The sequence below is a fragment of the Anoplophora glabripennis genome, unplaced genomic scaffold (assembly GCF_000390285.2).
Source record: "Anoplophora glabripennis isolate ALB-LARVAE unplaced genomic scaffold, Agla_2.0 scaffold35, whole genome shotgun sequence".
NCBI lineage: Eukaryota > Metazoa > Arthropoda > Insecta > Coleoptera > Cerambycidae > Anoplophora > Anoplophora glabripennis.
Window position 1 is genome coordinate 1,768,530 of NW_019417117.1, and position 19,279 is coordinate 1,787,808.

Here is a 19,279-nt window from a genome sequence, read left to right on the forward strand (position 1 = left end):
ATTATTCTCGGGAATAATCACTGTGGCTTTTATTTGCGTAGCAAGTGTCAGATAGTTGTCAAAATAATTACCTAATTGTGTCAACGCGATATATAAAATGGGTGAAAATCATCGGTTTAGTACCTTTTCTGATGCAGAAATAACAAAAAAGATTGTAGAAACTACTTCGAAAAATACTCTAATAAGTAATCAGTCTATATGGAGACAATTTAAGACCTTCACCAAAGAAAGAAATTATATTCTGGATCAATCTACTACAACAGCTACTCTGGCATTGATTTTGAAAGATTGGGCTTATAACATGAAAAGAAAAGACGGAAATGATTATAAAGAAGCAGTAATAAAGACAATGTGGAATAAAACGGCAAAATTAGTTCAAGAACTTTACTTTAATAAGTATAACAGGTCCTTTGATCCTTTCCATGATATAGAATTCAAAAATGCTCGAAATGCAAGAGATGCAAAAAGAAAAATTTTACAAAAACATCCTGAAAAGCACAAACAAAGTTCTGTGGCACTTTCTAATACAGAATTGTTGCAAATTTTTAACTATTGGGACGAAGATACACCTTGTGGATTGCAAAGAAAGTTTTTTCACGTTGCATCGTATGAACTAGCTTGGAGGGGAGGAGAAGCTACGAAATGTTTAGTTCATTATTTTAAAAAAGAAACCGACATAATAAGATTAAATACTGGCCGCATTGAATACAATCCCATCTTTACAAAAACTGCACAGGGTGGAGCACAAAGGTGCGCTAATAGTAAATGGTTGACTCCAAACATAAATAACCCAGATATTTGCCCTGTTCGTCTTTTTGAAAAACTAATGGGTAAACGTGAAGAAAATATTAAAACCGAACGCTTGTTTCTTACTCCAAATCCGGCTTGGCAAACTCATGGTTCTTGGTATAAAAACGTTCCTGTGGGAATAAATTCCATTTCAAAATGGATGAAAGAATCCGCAGAAAAAGTAGGTCTAGACACAGTTACTAAAAAAATAACTAACCATTCTGCCAGATCAAGTGCAGTAAGTAACCTTTCAAAAGCTGGTGTAGGAGAACAAGAACTAATCAAGGTCACTGGTCATAATTCTGCAAGTTCGATTAAACCATACTTACAATTGAACCAAGAACATCATTCAAATATAATAAATAATCTTAGAGAAAATACGCAGGAGGAAACACTTAATATAACAAGCAATTCCAAATCCTCAATAAATAATGACTCTCGAAATATTTTTAATAATTGCGTTTTTCATTGTACTAATTTAAATTGTTAATTCTTTTAATATATTCACAATGTGTCAACGATATTTTCGTATATTGTAATAATTAATTAAATTAAATTTTTCAATAGTTTTATGATAGTTTTATTGATCTTTTTTATTGTAAAAATTTGTGAATCAAAAAATAATCTAGTCAAATATAACTCGCGAGTTCCATAAATTAGAAAATAATTTGACAGATTTTGTTCAAACTTGTTGCCATTTGGAAATAGCCACTCGAGCCCTGCGGGCTCTCGTGACTATAGCCTGGCAATATGTTTTCAAAAAATCTGTCAAATTATTTTCAATTTATTCTCACTCTCTTGTTATATTATTACTGAAAATAGATGTGTGAACATATACACTGTGTAACAAAATTGTGCAATGTTCAAAGTGACCCCCAATGACCATTGCGCAATGCCCAATTTGTTGTTCAAAGTTATTAAGTAATTACATTTTGAATAACATTTGGTTTTATATTTCGAACTTCTTCTCTGATACGATTTTTGTCTGGTCTGGTGTCTGTTCTGTTCATATAGGTTCACTTTGCTTCCTAGATAACCCCACAAAAAAAATCTAGTGAGGTTAAGTCAGGGGAGCGTGATGGCCATTCAAGGGCTGGAATCAGCTGAAAACGCAAAAGATTCAAATAAATGTCGCCTGGTCAAGTCTTGCATCCAATGCGGATTTTCTGGGCTCCAAAACCTAGTATTTTGCCTGTTCATGGTTCCGTTTAAGCAAAAAGTTGCTTCGTCAGTGAAAATTATGTGATTTTTTAAGTTGTGAATAAAAATTTAAATTAATTCAACGTTTCTTTGCAGGTGTTAAATATCTAGGAATGTTTGAATATAACTTGACATTTTAAATTATTAACAGAAGTGTAAAATTACATGCTTAATGGGGCTCTATAGCAAATAAGCAACCAGCAATACATTTTTATAGATTTTATTAGATACACGTTTTGTCTAAATATGAATTAATGTACAAATAACAGACTTTCCTCCATTCTAACGCAAATTTTCCATAAAATGGCGTTAGTTTGAAACTTAAATCACTTTTTGGTGTAAAGAAATTTGTAGTTTACAATACCGCTTGTTCAAAAGCGGCAAATTACACATAGAATTTTATAAAAAATCTAGATTAGAAAGTCTGTTATTTGTGCATTAATTCATATTCAGACAAACTGTGTAATAAAATCTATACAAATGTATTGTTGGTTGCCTATTTGCTGTAAAGCCCTCTTAACTTGTATAAGCTACTTTTACTTTAACATGTGAGGGCAAAATAACCAATAATCTAGTGTGTAATTTTACATAAAATATCTGCTAGTGTTGTAGGTATAATGTAAATTGACAGCGCGTTTTTCAGTGTATCTCGAAATACATCTCTCACACCCTCGTAGAGAGACACATTAACAAGCCTGACTGCTCAATTAAGAGCGTTTCTCGTCTGTTTAGTTTGTCATAAAATGAGATAATCGCGGTAGTTTACCTTAAATAATAATATAATTATTATTACTTTAGCTTCCTCTCAAAGAACTCATGAATGAGAAGGCATTTCATTTTATTGCCGTCACCGCAACACTTCATATGCATCTGCTGTAGCCGACCGTGATGCCCAGAGCAATATAAATACTTTTTTACATACTTAACCCACTTAGGTTATTTATTATTGCCGTGTACGTTTCTCGTTTTTGTTTTTATTGCTTTTCCGCTGATCTAGGTACTCGTAATTAATGGACGGTGTTGTTCTGCTACGTGGTCGGCTTCTATCTCATACAGTCCAATATTTCCAGAGGGCGGTCTGCTTTCAGTTTGGTAGATGCGTGTAGGAGAAAAATGTGTTTTAATTTGGAGTTATTGGAGAGCATCAAGAATCGGGGGAATATATTGCCTGAGATGCTATGCTAAGATTGGATGTCTTGAAGGAATAAACACATAGAGGTCGTGCCAAGGTTACAGAGGTTTTGATTATTCTCTTAGACTCTTAATCAAAAGCGAATTCTTCCACAGACAAAAACTAAGATGCCATCGTTGAATTTAAAACTTCCACTTTTTCAATTTATCGATTTTTTTTTTATTTGAAGAAAAAAATTTATAAAATTTTGAATCATCAAATCAGGAACCTTACACGCTTACTCCTCTGTACTTTGAATTCCTTTAGTTTTCTTTTTTTTAAGCCACCTCGTATAGTCTTTCCGATGTCAGTTGTACATGTATAAAAGCGCCTAGCAATGAAATTTAATGAGTTTCATACGCGTCCCTAAAAAAGTTTTCTGCTAAAGGTAAAAAATTATAATAATTTTTATATAATGTGTAGAACATTTCTATTATTATGTTCATTTGACCAACGACACATTTTAATTATTTGTCCTCAAACAATTTTATTATATTGATGGTAAATTTCGTTTTGTTCCGTTAGTTTTTTTGTTTATTATTAGTGTTTATTATTTACAAATATAAAATTTAACAATTCAAATTACACCTTTTTTCAGTGTATACAAATTCCTTTATTTAGACCACATTGACGATGTTGTAAATCAAATACAAATTAAACACTTATTAATAGAAGTAATATTTTCTTTTAGATGTAGATTCCAATCCTATTCACGTCTCAGTAAATTTATTTATAACATACCTACATCTCGACGATATACTTACTCGTATCGTTACAGTGAAACAGGTTTTCGTACTGTACCGATATTTTCAATCAGCAGTCGGTGTGCGTAGGCGACAACATCTCAAACTTGACTCAAATTCATCGCGAAGGGTGGCAATAACCCATACGCGACAATATCGTCAACTGGATTTGATTGAATCTAAATCAAGACCTCTATTAATACACAAAGCATTTGTTTAACAAGGATATTGGATATGGGTTACATATTAATTTATACACATCTATTAATATAATCACAGTTTGCTTTAATTATTGTGTACTTTAATCAATTTGAGCACTTTGGGAGGTTTCTCCTATTTCCTGAAATGATATAAAAAAAGTAGTATCGGGTGTCCTAAAATTCACGTAAGATTAGAAAATTGCGAGACAAAAAGACGCTTTTAAACCGAATAACACATGCTATTTTTTCTCTAACCGAAATCCCCCATTTAATTATTAATTGGTGCTTTGAAATTATTATTCAAACCAAATTTGGATAATAAAGCAAAGTAGATAAGTAGGATACATCGACGTAGTCAAGGATACTTCAAACATTTGCCGCCATATTGCTAAGTGAGTTCATTTATGATTTCTTGTGGTTCAATTTCCTGAAAACTCTGTAAATTGAATCTAATGAAGATTTAGGTGTACCTGAGGAGATACTGGAGTGTGCGAAAGAGGTTTCTTTGAATCTTCTCCCAAAGAAATCTCGAGAAATTTATGAATGTGTGTCTACCAACGTTTTATGGATTGGTGCAAAGAAAAAAAAACATTAAGTATATTTATGGTGTATTTCTCAAACATAGCAAATATAATGAAGCCGTCAACGCTTTGGTCACAATATTCAATGTTACGGTGAACGATGGATATAAAGAAGGGGATTGATATAAGCAAATATTCAAAGTTATGTGCTGCCTCAAGAGACAAAAGAGCAAGTTGATTGCTTTTTGAATAGTGCACCTGATATTTGATGATGAAGGTAAACGCTTTAAAAATAAAAGAACAACATTTTTGGTGAAATTCTTTCTGCACAAATTCGACCATACTCTAGTTGATTTGCTAAAATTCTTCTTAACTTTTTTCTGCTCATTGGTGGGAAATTTGTATGTCTCATTAAAAACTGTACATGTTCTGCTTATAATTCCACTGCAACGTCCGTGAGTGAATACTAAATTTAAAATAGCAGCATTTGAATATGTATTGTTTTCCATTTCTTATAAACACTAAATTAAATTGTCACTGCAAGAGACTAACAACAAATTGACAATTTAGTTGTTTATTTTGAAGTTTTGCTAAAAATTCCACAGCTATCCTCGCAAGAAATTACATGATTTTAGGTGATTACACAAATAATAGTAGATAACTTAAAAACTAGAAGAGATAGGTATAGGGAACCCTGATACCGTTCGAAAGAGAATACAATTATGTATCAGAATATAGAAAAACATACGGGGTGTTCCATTTAAAAAAACCGACTTATGAAGGTTTGAAGTTAACTAAACTCGGCATTAAATTTCTAGCACCCTGTATGCAATTAAGCCACTTTGAAAGCACGGATGGGTAGCTTAGGGGTCTAGCTATCCCTCCTATAAATATTGTTGCTTTATCTTTCTTACTATAAAATACACATGGTTTGAAGCTAGTCGCTGTTTCTCTCAATTTTTTTGAAAAAAATTGAATATCTCGAAAACGGTTAATTTAAGAATAGGGAAACTTCATAAAAGTCAACCTAAAATAACACATTTTTTTTTTACAAGCATGTTTTTCGCGTATGTTTTTGAAGAAAAATACTAGAGCACCACACACCGTTTCAAAATGTTTTCAAGAAAAACGCATCTTAAGTGATTGATATACACCCTGTACATTATTTTTTATTTTAGTGCTATCAAAAATGATGTGGATAATTTGCAAGGTAAATCTATTATGTTGTGTACGTTTTGCGTATGCAGACGTAAGCAAACATGACAAATTTTAAATGTCTCTATCAGTACATTTTTCAATTATCACTGTATGTAATTATTTACCTATCCTATACTTTAGACACTCCACGATAAGTCGGAAAGTTTAACAGTGAGCTGAATGTTTTGTATTTAAAAATATATATTTGTAATTGTATTGACGTAGGTAAGTACATGAACATAAATTTGTTTTTGTTTTTAGTTGTATTATCTTTAATTGGAACTTTGGTACTGTAACGTTTGATTGATTCGAATGGTTGTTACTTAAAAGGGAAATTAAAAAATTAAAATTATCAAATGCCATTTGTAATTCAGTGTTTGTATTTTTTGCTGCATTGTTCTTGATTTCTTAATCAATGAATATTCAAATAATGCTTTGTTTGACATTTTAACATAACCATGTTCATAAAAAAATATAATTTCTTTATAAAAATTTAGTTCTTAAAAGTGACCTGAAGATGGGGCGCATAATATAAACCGCGAAAGTTAATAAAAAGGGTTATAAAGAGTTTAATACTCTTTTTTTTAAAACTAATGATGAAGGTACCTAACAAAATATAACAAAATTACAAATATATCTGCACATCTTATAAAACTAAAGGGTCATCATTAAGTCTATATAATAATAGGGGCGAAACTAGATTATTTACAGGAAAAAACTTTGTGTTAAGGGTTTTAATTTTGAGTTTGATAGTTTTAAATTAAATCATTATACAAACAGCATGGCAAAATGTGAAGTAAGTTAACTTAAATGAAAATAATGTTTTATAAAAAAAAACAAATACGGTAGGGGATGTTTTTCTGCGTACAGTAACATAGAAAAATGAAGATGCGGAAACTTTTTAATATATGTACATATTTGAAATTTTGGAACCAATTTCACCACTTTACTTACCTGTCAGACTAAAACTAACTCTACCTATACATTTTTACTCTTACTTAGATAAGTCACTAGTCCGAGTTTTATTAATTGACGTCAAATGTATGTAGTTCGAGCTATTTGCGTAAATGATATATTAAAAAAAATAACACTCATTAAAATTAAGTCGTTTAGGACACAAGTTAGTAAGAACTTTTTCCATGAAATGATCTAAAGAATCACGTTCTATATTATCAAGAGATACTTTTTCGACGTGCCCCAAGGACCAATTACAGGACCCGAGTCCTCAAATGTCTTTTACACATTTAGCAGTACAGATGAATCTTCCTCAGTTGTAACAAGAAAATAAAATACACTAATCCAAAAAATTAAAGGGTCAAAAGAATTTCCGAAATTTTTTTATTTAGGTGAAAATTGGTCGCAATGGGAATTAAAAAAAGAGCATTTTGAAGCTCTAAGATTCTAGTTTTTAGATCTTTAGGTCGAAAATTTTTAAGAGCTACGGTTACCATGCAATTCTAAGAAATAGCGCGACAAAAAATTTTTGAAAATTCAACGGACTTGAAAAAAAAATTTTCAGCTAAGGAAGCTATGGACCAGATAGCTTGTTTATTCAGCTTCAATTTCCTTTTTTTTAAATTTCGATACGAACATTTTTCATCGAAATATCGGACTTTTAATGCAAAAGGACCCTTTTGTCTTTAATCATTGATATCTCGGCGGCAAATGGTCCTACAGAGAATTGAAGGACAGTTTCGAAAACTGGAATAAATTTCCTATAGCATGCTGCCGCAACTTTTCCGAAAAAAAAATTTTTTTTTCATCTTTTACACGAATTTTACAAATCAAGAAAAAAGATTTATGGTTTTTTAGAAAATTGACGGCTAAATTAGAAATATTCACGAAACGACTAATGTTAAGCATGACTTTTACAGTTCGATATACCCAGAAAATTTCGACTGAAAGATCTAATCTTGGAGCTTCACAAAGCTTTTTTTTAATTGCCGATATGACTATTTTTCACCTAAATACAGTCTGTCAAAAAGCACGGAAAAATTTTTTGTATTGCATATTAAAAATGTACACACTGTTGACTATAACTTATACAGATACCACGGCTAACAAATTATATTTAAAAAATTGTACCTATAATGTAATTTCATCAAATATATTCATTTTCTATTTTACCACAAGATTACATCATTATGTTAAATAAATGATAATAAAAATTCAAAATTCCGTTGATTATCTGCAAAAAATTATGTACAGTGAAGCCTTTGCTAGCTCATATTTAAAATTTCCTAAGATTTTTAAAATGCGTTTGTAAATAAGTTTTCTAGAAATTGTCTTGGGTTACTGAAAATAAACGGATAATTATTACACATGTATTTTTTTTTAAACAATGATTACACTAAAGTTACAATAATAACACCCTTAAATGCAGGAAGAAAATAATACACTCTTGAAATAAAGCACAAAAAGTGTTTAACAAACGATGTTGGAAACTATAGTTGACCACAACTTCTTGTTTTGGAGCTATGTTCATGAGTAAAAAATTTTGACACCGCATTTTGAATTTTTCAAGTAAATTCATTTATTGTAATTTGTTTTGTATAATTATTCACAACCACCAATATGGACCCCTTGAAAAGAAATTCGACGTGTCTCAGGTTTTTTTTGTACGCCCTGTATGAAGGGACTAAAGCTAACTAATACAGGCATAAAAGTCACAGATATAACAGTGCGCATGTTAAGATCTTTCTCAATGTGTTGTAAAAAATTTCTATAAACAATTTTAAATAATCACACAACATTGTGGTGACATGTTTTATTAAATATTTTCACAACTATACTACTTTCTACAAAGAAGACGGAGTAGACAAAGCAGAGAACGGAAGTAGATATAAACTGTATGATTATTATAAGGACAATACTATTAAATTTTGCTGCAAAAAAGTATTACATTTTTTTGTGGACCTATACTGTGTATACGTGATTACAATTGTGATAGCGCTAGAGTACCACAATACAGTTTTTTTCGTGTAATGGAAGTGGTGTTTTATATAAAAAACATTATATCAAAACTTAATATGAACTATAAAACTTACCAATAGTTATTATGCATCCAGTAACGGTTTACATATTTTTCGACATCTTCAGCGGTCAATTTATTTATACATCACCTTGTACTAAAATTATTATTTATCAACTGTGCCCAGACACTAGCCGATTTCATGTCCTTTCTTATCTGAATTTCAAATCGACAGTGATGCAATAACTGATAGGAGATTAAACTGTTTACGTACCTAACCTACCCAAACATTTTAAAGTTAATCTATGTCGATATGAAAAATTCATTATTGCGATAAAACTGTTTTTTATTTTTCTGTCAATATTCGGTGTGACACGATGCCTCGATTTTAAGACGCATATTCGTTTATATTCTTCCTCAGTAGTGAGAAAACTGGCCGGTGACAATTTTTATTTTTGCCGAAATGGTGGGTAAGTGTAAAACTTTTGAAACTTGTCAAGTTTAAATTTAAAAATCAAAATGTATGAAAACAATGTTCGAACAGTTACAAATCCTGACCTACGGTACTTTTATAGAAGCTTAAGACGTCACGATATAAAAATTCAAGGTTGCCACATGTATATTCTGTCATTAGAAATTCTTCTGCTCAGTTTAGGTACAAAATCTCAGCTAAATTGATTGTTTTTTTACACATCTATAGAGAATTTCTCGAACTTAGCTGATTTCTGTATCTTGATTTTTATTAAAATTATGGAAAAATATGGGTCATATTTTTGGAAAAATGTCATTGAAATTCATTAAAGAGGTATTTATTTATCCATTTAATTATTATTATTATTTTTTTGAAGATAGAATTTAAAAACTATTGTGTATGATATTTGAATTTTTAATATTTTCAGTTATTAAAGTTATGAAAGTTATAAAACGTGACGAAAATAGGTTAGCGATATTTAAATTCAATTGCACTATACTAGATTCTACACCCCATCATCTTGTGAATCACAAATTATAGATTAAATTTAATAATATTTATTACAGTAATTATTGAAGTAATTGATTACAGTAATTTTTTTTTTAACCAACCAGCGATCGCATTATCTCGAGAGTAGACTCAATGGTTTGTCATTGTTTATTATAAACGAATCATTATTATCGACGAAGTTAAGATTTAGGGATTTTTAGTTGACAGTGCCAATCATGCACTGTTGGTTGCCTATGTTCGAACGTCACATGGCATGTAATCATTTATGAATGTTTTGTATTTCTGTTGTTCCTAAACTGAGTAAGCAATCATACATAAGAAAAAACCAAGTAAAATGTTTACTAATTTGCTCATATTAAATATATGAACGAGATTTTCTTCTTAAGTACTACTTATCGCCATTTTAACACGATCGCAACTAGTAAAGCTACAATAAAGTGTTTTGCCACCAATTATCTTAAACCAAATTATCACAGTTTATTCACCAAAGTGGACAATAAGTGTAGATAAGTCCAATATCGTTTTCGGGACTGATATCGAGGCTATTTTTAAAGTAACGCGGATAAAAAAGCTGCTGAGTCAGATAATGGTAAAAGTGCCTTTTTCAACAGACAACAATATATGTCGTTCTTTTTTTAACGTTAATTTAATGCTATCTAGATCATCAACTAATCTTGTCATTGTATTCATGAATGAACTTCCATTTGCTACTATAAAAAATATAATGTTTTAATTTTATAACAGCACGTTTAAGGGCGTTTTGAGTATAAATTATCTCTATAAAGATTGTTCAAAGTTGTTTACATGTGCTAATAAACATGCTTCCAAAGGATGGTCAAAATTCCGTCACCAAAAACACAACATATTCACTGAAAACCATTGCTGCAATCGAGATCTCTGTACCACGTAAGGATTTGTATTACACCAATAAATATTTTATACGCCTGCTAAGTAATACTGCAACACACAACGCACGTGCACAAGATGCACAGGGTCGGCTTACATTTGTGGTTAATTTTCTTAATTAATTTTCTCGAAAACGGAAGCATTTAGATCATCAGTTGCTTAATAAACGTTGCTCATATTCGTACCCTTAGTGACTCTTTTCAAGGAACGCATTATCTTAGACACACCCTGTATAAGATTATAGATTATTTATGGACATTTAAAAAATATATGAAAATGTTTTTGTTATAAATAATTACATATAATTAGATGGTTAATCCATTATTATATCAAAAATTAGTTACCTATATTTTATTTGTTTGCTTCAGCATCAGGAGGAAGAAGATTTCAATCAAATTTTCTAAAATTAATGCGATTCTAAATCCTGAAGCTAGCAATTTGCATTATACATTGTTAATCAACTTGTATTTAATTATTTAGGTAACTTACTGATTGAAGTTATAAAATATTCAAACATTATATTTGATTTATGCAATTCTCTTGGACAAGGCCACCATATACGGCTGCAGGCCGCCCAATATAATATTAAATTTCGTTTTAATATTCCGCGCCGGTTTCGAATAAGTTGCCACATACACGCCCACACCTACACTTCCCATTCTGGCAAATTTCATAGTTTTTTCTTGTTCCCCGGCAAACGCGCGCGAGACGTGGCAACGTCGCGACGTATGGAGGCGATACACACAAATATATGGCGTGCGGAGTGGAATAGTCCGAATCGGAGATAATTTCGATGTATTTACCAAAACACGTCTCTAAATTTGCTGATACCCATTGTGTTTTTGAATATGTGTGAAAATAAAACGACTGGCGTCTACAGGGAGTCTGCGATCATCGAATGTATAAGGAAATTAAATGCTAGGGTCTTGTAAATTGAAATCAACCGGGAATAGTTCATCTGTATTGCAACGAGTAGTGTACAATGAAATTAAAACACTGATAGTTCGTTTATTTTCTTCAATTCTTTCCAAAACTGGTATGCACAAAGTGAATTTTTTAATATTTTAGGGTTATTCTGCACGGTATAAAAATACTGGAAGGTGATAGAGTGATTCCGACTTCGGATTGGGCTTCAGTACGTCAACATACATATGATATGGTCCTGCAGTAGCTTTCATTCTTTTTTTACAATTGTTCCAAATGCTATCTATATCCCTCTACTTTCTCTTCATTTCAAGCATTTTTTCCAAATAGTACAGTCATTGAAGCTTTTCACCTCCGAATTCTTGAAAACTGAACCGATTGACTTGAAATTTGGCAGACAGTTAGAGAAAAGGTCAATGAACATTAATGACATAGCGCCGATTGACGCTTCCACCCTGTTGGGGGTTGACACCCCTTTTCGGGGGTGGAATTTTTTTTCAAAAATAACGATAGAGAATCATATTTTGAGCAAAAAATATTCCAAGAATTTTTTCGAGAAATCAATAGTTTTTTAGTTATTCACGATTGAAAACTTGGAATTTTGAGTGAAAAAAAATACTTTTCCAAAGTATTTTTTCTGAATAACTCAAAAACTACGCATTTTATTAAAAAAGTGTAATGAACAAAAATGTAGCTTTCATATAAACAAAGAAAATAGTTTTTTAAAAAGTGTTGTACGTCCTATACAGAGCGAAATATGGTTAGTAGAAGTGGACTTGTTTTGGGGGAATAGTCGAATCGATGTATTCAACGTCAAATAACGGAAAAAGGATTAATTTTAGGTGTATAACGCTCCTGGAGTTTTTTGTAGTACTTAAAAAGACCTTCAAAATGAAGACTTATAAAAGTTAATTAGAGCAAAATTGAAGGAGTTATCATCAAAACAGATGGGTTGCTTATATTTTTTTAAGGAAAAATGAGTAGTAAACGCTGTACCATCTCCATCAGAATTAAAATTAATCGTAGACTCTTTACAATTAGTTTTGTTTTAGTGTTTTTCATACGGTAAAAGATGAAAACGTATTTTTCATTATTCAAAAAAAATTGCCTTATTTATATAATAACTCTGAAACTATGAAAGATACGTAAAAAATGATAGACAACAAAAATGTAGCTTTTTTTCAACAAATATTTTGCTTTTTTTATTCCTATATAAAAATAAAGGAGATATCGCCGCTTGAAGTATCCATTTTAGTGAAAAAACGACCTGTCTCGAGCCATTCGATCCTTTAAAAACGAAGGGCTTAAAAAGTTTTATATGCAAACGATCTTACAGCTCTTGAAATTATTTTTAAAATGCTTTTTTTGTAGGATACTACAGCTTCAAAATTAACCGAATTATGATAAAAAAAACAGACATTTTTTCGGAGCAAAATAGGCTTTCTCATTTTTATATATTATATATTATATTATACAAATAAAATAAGTAAAAAAATTTAGTGTGATTATTTATATGCAGCGTAACAATTTTTTTATGATTGATTATATTTAAAAATCGATTATAATAAAAATATTTTAGATTAATATTGGTAAAAGGGTAGTTTATAAGAGTTGAAAATGGCAAAAGTAAAATATTCTTTCATTAACAATATAAGGGAATTTTTATTTTAAATTATTGCACAATTATAGCATTCCAAGATTTAAAACGTAATTTTTTATAATTTTTTAGCACAGGGGTGATTTATAAAGGTTGAAAAGTGTTATGAGATACAATTTCTTTCATAAGCAATGAGGGAATTTGTATTTTAAATAATTGCACCGTTAAAGCATTCCAAGCTTTTAAAAAGTAATTTTTTATCATTTTTGACAATAGAGGGGTGGTTTTTAGGGATTGAAATGGACAAATTCTTTTATTAGCTATAAGGTAACTTTTATTTTCAATAATTGCACGATTTAATCATCCCAAATCGTTAAAAAGTAATTTTTTATCATTATTTTTTGCATAGGGATTTAAGAGTTAAATAAAAGGTCGAAAAGATCAAATATATCATAAAACATGTTCGAGAACATGGAACATTATTTAATCTCTGTGCTTGAAAAAGCGTCAATCGGGCTTATGTCACTTTTGAACTTGAGCCTAAGATGAGCCTTATTCTAAATTTTCACGCAAATCTATGCAGTTTCAAAGAATTCTGAGGTTACAGCTGATTTTTAGCTCCAATGACTGTACTAAAATAACTTCTTGTATTTCTTCAGTTCTGTCAGTTCTGTTGTAACTTGAATTTTTAATTTTATAAGGTCAGACGGGCCCCAATACAATTAAAAAATATAACAAATATAGCAAAGCTAGCACAAGTTAAGTCGAATTCATAAATCTATTTTCATAATTTGTCGAGATATGCGCCATCATCATCATATAAACACCAAAAGGTGATAGAAACAAAACCCTTTGTTACAATTTTTTTCAAGTTCTTGCAAATTATAAAACATAATCATGATATTCATTGACTCTTGAAACTTAATGTTGTTGAGCAGGGAACGTCGTTGTTGAACTGTGTCGATTTTCGAGGCGGATCTTAAGCCGTGATTATGTAATTCAAAATCCATATTCAGTGTAAACTAGGAACGGGGCATTATTATTTGATCGTGACTTAAACCTGCGGTTTCAGTACCGATCGAATATTTTCCTTTTTAGCGATTTAGATAGTGACGCAACGAGGTTTTGCCAGAAACGTGGAATCTGACATTTCAGGAAGGCACGTGTATAACCTTTGTTTTATCTCTGGAATGGTTCAATGTTCAATGTTGAAATTAATAAACGCGGCGCTTCTTGACCGCTTGAAAATGCGTTACTCATGGTGGTTCCAAAGAACTAATGAATATTTTATTCTTTATCGTCGTACGAATTTATTATGTAGGTTACGGAATTCATTTCTGTTATGAGTTTGAAAAATGTGTTATATTCAACTTTATAGAATAGACTAAGTTTACTTGGATATGGCAAAAATCATTATTAGATTTGTTCATAAAATGCAGCTGTACAAATTGCGAACAGAATAATACAAACAATTATGTATGTAGAAGTGGTAAAAATGATAAACATAATGGATATACATGCAGATAGATAGATAGAATGAAATCCCAGATGCTTCACTAAATACTGCTTTAAATTTTACCGTAAAATCAAACAGGGTGTCCGGTAAGTACCTCCTAATCTCTCGGGAGTGTATAGGGGAGGTCAAAATAAAACTAGTCCTTCCTATAATTTTTTTTCCTAATGTGCCCCCTAACGGAGTTATGGGGGGTCAAAGGGGTACCTAGAAATTAACGTTTAGGGTTATAACTTTGAAACCACCCTGTATATTTTAATAAAATTTTCGTACGTTGTATTACACATGGAGCTCTACGATTTGATGCTAAAATCAACTTTTTGCTATTATCAGGTGTCCAGAAACGGACTGGCCCTATCACAATTTTTCTCAAAATTTTGACAGAAGTAATTTTATCAAACTGAAAATATTATTATTAGATACTCTGAAGGTTTTTCTTTAAAAATGGTACTCTTTATTTATTTCGAAAAAATGAACGGTTTGCGAGATAAATCGGTTTTGAAAAAAATTGGTAACAAATACAACAACAATTAAAATTTATTTTTTTACAATAAAATCATTCCCGCTAGTGCCAGCCTACAGATTCACCATAAACATTTACTGGTGGTGAATTAAGGGAATGAATAATGCCGTTTCTTGTAAAATCAACATCTATGACCAAAATACATCTACAAATTATTATTGCTCTTGTCTCCATGGAGTTCTTTTCTATTGTTTTCGTTGTTAGACCCTGTTGATTTTAAAGTACTTGTCAAAGGCGCGTGACAGAATAAAAATTCAATTTTATTGTGGTATTCGTTTTAAGCCGTTAGAAATAACATTTAAAAATGGAAGAATATTCCTGTGCAGAATATGCTGATATGCACCTAATTTATGGGGAAGCATTATGCAACTCCGTGGAGGCAAGAAGACTTTATGAGGAAAGGTTTCCGGGTCGACATTTGCCGAGTCCAAAAACTTTTGAAAGAGTTGATCGTAGTTTAAGAGAAACAGGTAAAAAAAAATAGTGAAAAACGTTAGTGAAACTAATTTCTTCCGAATCCTTTATTTAGGAAGCTTTTTGCCACGCCGTGGTGGAGCAGGAGCCCCGAGGAGAGTACGAGACCCTCATGTAGAGGAACAAATATTGGAAGACGTTGCTAATAATCCTTCAAATAGCATAAGGAAGCTTGCGGCGCAAAACAATGTTACAAAATGGGCTGTACATGAAACTCTGAAAGAACAATTGCTTTACCCGTACCACATCCAAAAAGTACATGCTATGTCTCCAGATGATTATCCAAAAAGACTTCAATACGCCAATTGGTTTTTACAGCATCATATTCGGAATCATAATTTTGGTACATCTATTTTGTTCACCGATGAAGCAGGTTTTACAAGAGACGGCATAATTAATTCGCATAATCTACATGTCTGGGATGAAGAAAACCCTCACGCTTTAGTTCAAACTCGCTACCAACAAAGGTTTATGGTGAATGTGTGGGCTGGCATTATCGGGAATCATTTGATTGGTCCATTTATTCTGGAGCAAAGACTTAATGGTGCTCTTTATTTGCAATTTTTAGAGGAAAATCTAAATATTTTGTTAGAAGAAGTGCCCCTTCAAATAAGAACTGAAATGTGGTACATGCATGACGGTGCACCACCCCACTTTGATCGTTTAGTACGTCAACATCTGACGAATGTTTTTGGTGATCGATGGATAGGTCGAGGCGGACCTGTATTATGGCCACCTAGGTCGCCCGACCTAAACCCATTAGACTTTTTTCTGTGGGGTCATTTAAAAAATAACGTTTATTCAACACCCGTAAATAGTAGAGAGGAACTTCTGCTGAGGCTAACACAGAACTGTGACCATCTCCGCAATAATCACGGAATATTATTTCAAGTGCACCGGGAAAACATTCGTAGGATTAGAAAGTGCATTGAAGTACGGGGTGCTCATTTTGAACATCTACCGAAGTAACATTTAGGTACCTTTGTTCATTGTTGAATGTTCTTTGTTGCATGTCTTGTAAGTAAGTTATTTTTCAAATGTTATTTTTAATTGGTCACTACTTGCTCATAAAGTATAGCCAACCCGTTCAAAGATTTCTGGACTTGATAAAGTTAAAGAAATTAAATGCATGAAATAATATGTAAAAAAAATAAATTTTAATTGTTGTTTTTGTTACCAATTTTTTTCAAAACCGATTTATCTCGCAAACCGTTCATTTTTTCGAAATAAATAAAGAGTACCATTTTTAAAGAAAAACCTTCAGAGTATCTAATAATAATATTTTCAGTTTGATAAAATTACTTCTGTCAAAATTTTGAGAAAAATTGTGATAGGGCCAGTCCGTTTCTGGACACCTGATAATAGCAAAAAGTTGATTTTAGCATCAAATCGTAGAGCTCCATGTGTAATACAACGTACGAAAATTTTATTAAAATATACAGGGTGGTTTCAAAGTTATAACCCTAAACGTTAATTTCTAGGTACCCCTTTGACCCCCCATAACTCCGTTAGGGGGCACATTAGGAAAAAAAATTATAGGAAGGACTAGTTTTATTTTGACCTCCCCTATACACTCCCGAGAGATTAGGAGGTACTTACCGGACACCCTGTATTGACATATCATGTAGTCAACCTCCATATTTCTGTTGTCTAGATAATGATCAAACATCTGCTGCTGTCAAACTATTGGTCGAAACGGACTGAACAATTTGGCTTATAAAATGTTTGCTTTTTGTAGGGTAAATCTAGGAGAGATGACGCACATTTTTTAAAATAATCATAAAACATATGTGAAATTGAAAATAAAAAGCAAAACTTCAGATTGAGTTAAAAGAGCTTAATAAGTTATAATATATGACTTCAAATATGACAAAATGTCGGAGATTTTGGTAAAAACTAACATTTTTATTCTTATGACTGCGTCATCTCACCTTAGGTATCGAGGAGAGATAACGCAGTATGTTAAATGATCGCACATTTTTATTTTATTCATAAATTTGTATTAAAACTTCATATAATTTACTTTTGGTTTATTTTGAAATTTAATAATAATAATAAATATAAATACTCATTATTGTAGTTAGACAAAGAAGCATATACTCTGAACGAAAACGTAATTATTTTCGTATTGTTCTTTATTTCTTCTTAAAAAAAAAATCTAACCATGCATACATAGCCTGCCTTGCGAGATTTTCTGTTGAAATTGTATGGGAATTCTAGTTTTTCTACTAACTGAAAAGCCAAAAAACGCATAAAGAATCTCGTATGTACAAATCCATATGTTTTCAACTTTTGCTTTACTAATTTATCCTATTGTGGGCTCCTAGTGTACTTGAAGGTCCAATCGGTTTAGTTTGAGGTCTTCACATTTCCTTCGACATCGCAAAGTACATTCGGGGCTACCAAATTCGCGACCTCCTCAGGAATACCCATCTCATCTCTATCGATAGCACTGATTGCTCAAGACAACTGTTCTATTGTCCCCTCTCCTCTTCTAACGTTTCCATTTCTTTTATATTTCGTCGGTATGCAATAAACGATAAATTAAAAACATATCTGGCAAAATAAAATTTTAAACGATGTGTCTATTATTGCGCCAACTCTCCTTACGCATACGTACGTCAACTCACCTTACAGTATAAGGTGAGTTGACGCAGCAACTTTTAACTAAATTCATTAGAAGAAATGTAGGAAATTGAGGTTAGAACTACTTAACTACTCATTATCTACAACAGAATCCTTGAAAACTTAATAAAAATATAACTTAACGTTCCTGAATATTTTCTGACTCTAAACGATGTAAAAATATTTAGTGTAACCTCAATAAATTTAATAAAATATCGTCGCTAACACTATTCAAATATAACTGTATTTGATACGTAGATATGTGACGACATGATAAGAATTACCGGTGTTGCCGAATATACGCTATTAACAATGATTATGCCAGAACAAGCAGTGCGTCATCTCACCTGATGCGTCATCTCTCCTAGATTTACCCTATTTGGACAAAGAAAACCCCTCTTCATTTTCTACACGTTGTTGTGTTGTGCCGTGTATAAAATTATTTTATTTATTTATAATAATTTTATAAACAGTCACTTGATACTAGACAGTTTTGCAGTAATATAAACTATCAAATCAATATAGCAACAAACTTGGGTTAAGTGTAGTTTGGAAATTATATGTAATTACACCTGGAAAATTAGCGAAAATAAAAGGGAAACTCGAAAAAAGTCTTATCCGCGATATTATTGTAAAATTGTCTATAGGAACATAATACAAGACTTCTCTCATCTCGTGAGTCAAAAAATTTTATGAACTAACTTTTCTATTTAAACAAATAAGTGAGGAAAACAGTTTTTTCACTTTGCAGGGAAAACTATAAGCGAAAAGTGACTCACAGACAACTTATAGGGAATAAAATTATCTACAAAATGAGACTTGTTAAATTAAAATCGGTTAATAAAAACGGTGATATTTGTTTACAAATATGTCAACCAGTATCGGAGATACAGGCGGTTAGTAGTACTAAGAGCATCAGAATTTCGACAACTCGACAGTTTCT

The 19,279-nt window shown here is 31.5% G+C and overlaps 1 protein-coding gene across 3 annotated transcripts in view; it reads left to right on the plus strand.

Moving 5' to 3' along the window:
• Window positions 1-19,279, plus strand: part of LOC108912610 (mushroom body large-type Kenyon cell-specific protein 1) — a 248,620-nt gene that overhangs the window by 81,103 nt on the left and 148,238 nt on the right. The gene's annotated exons all lie outside the window — the stretch shown is intronic.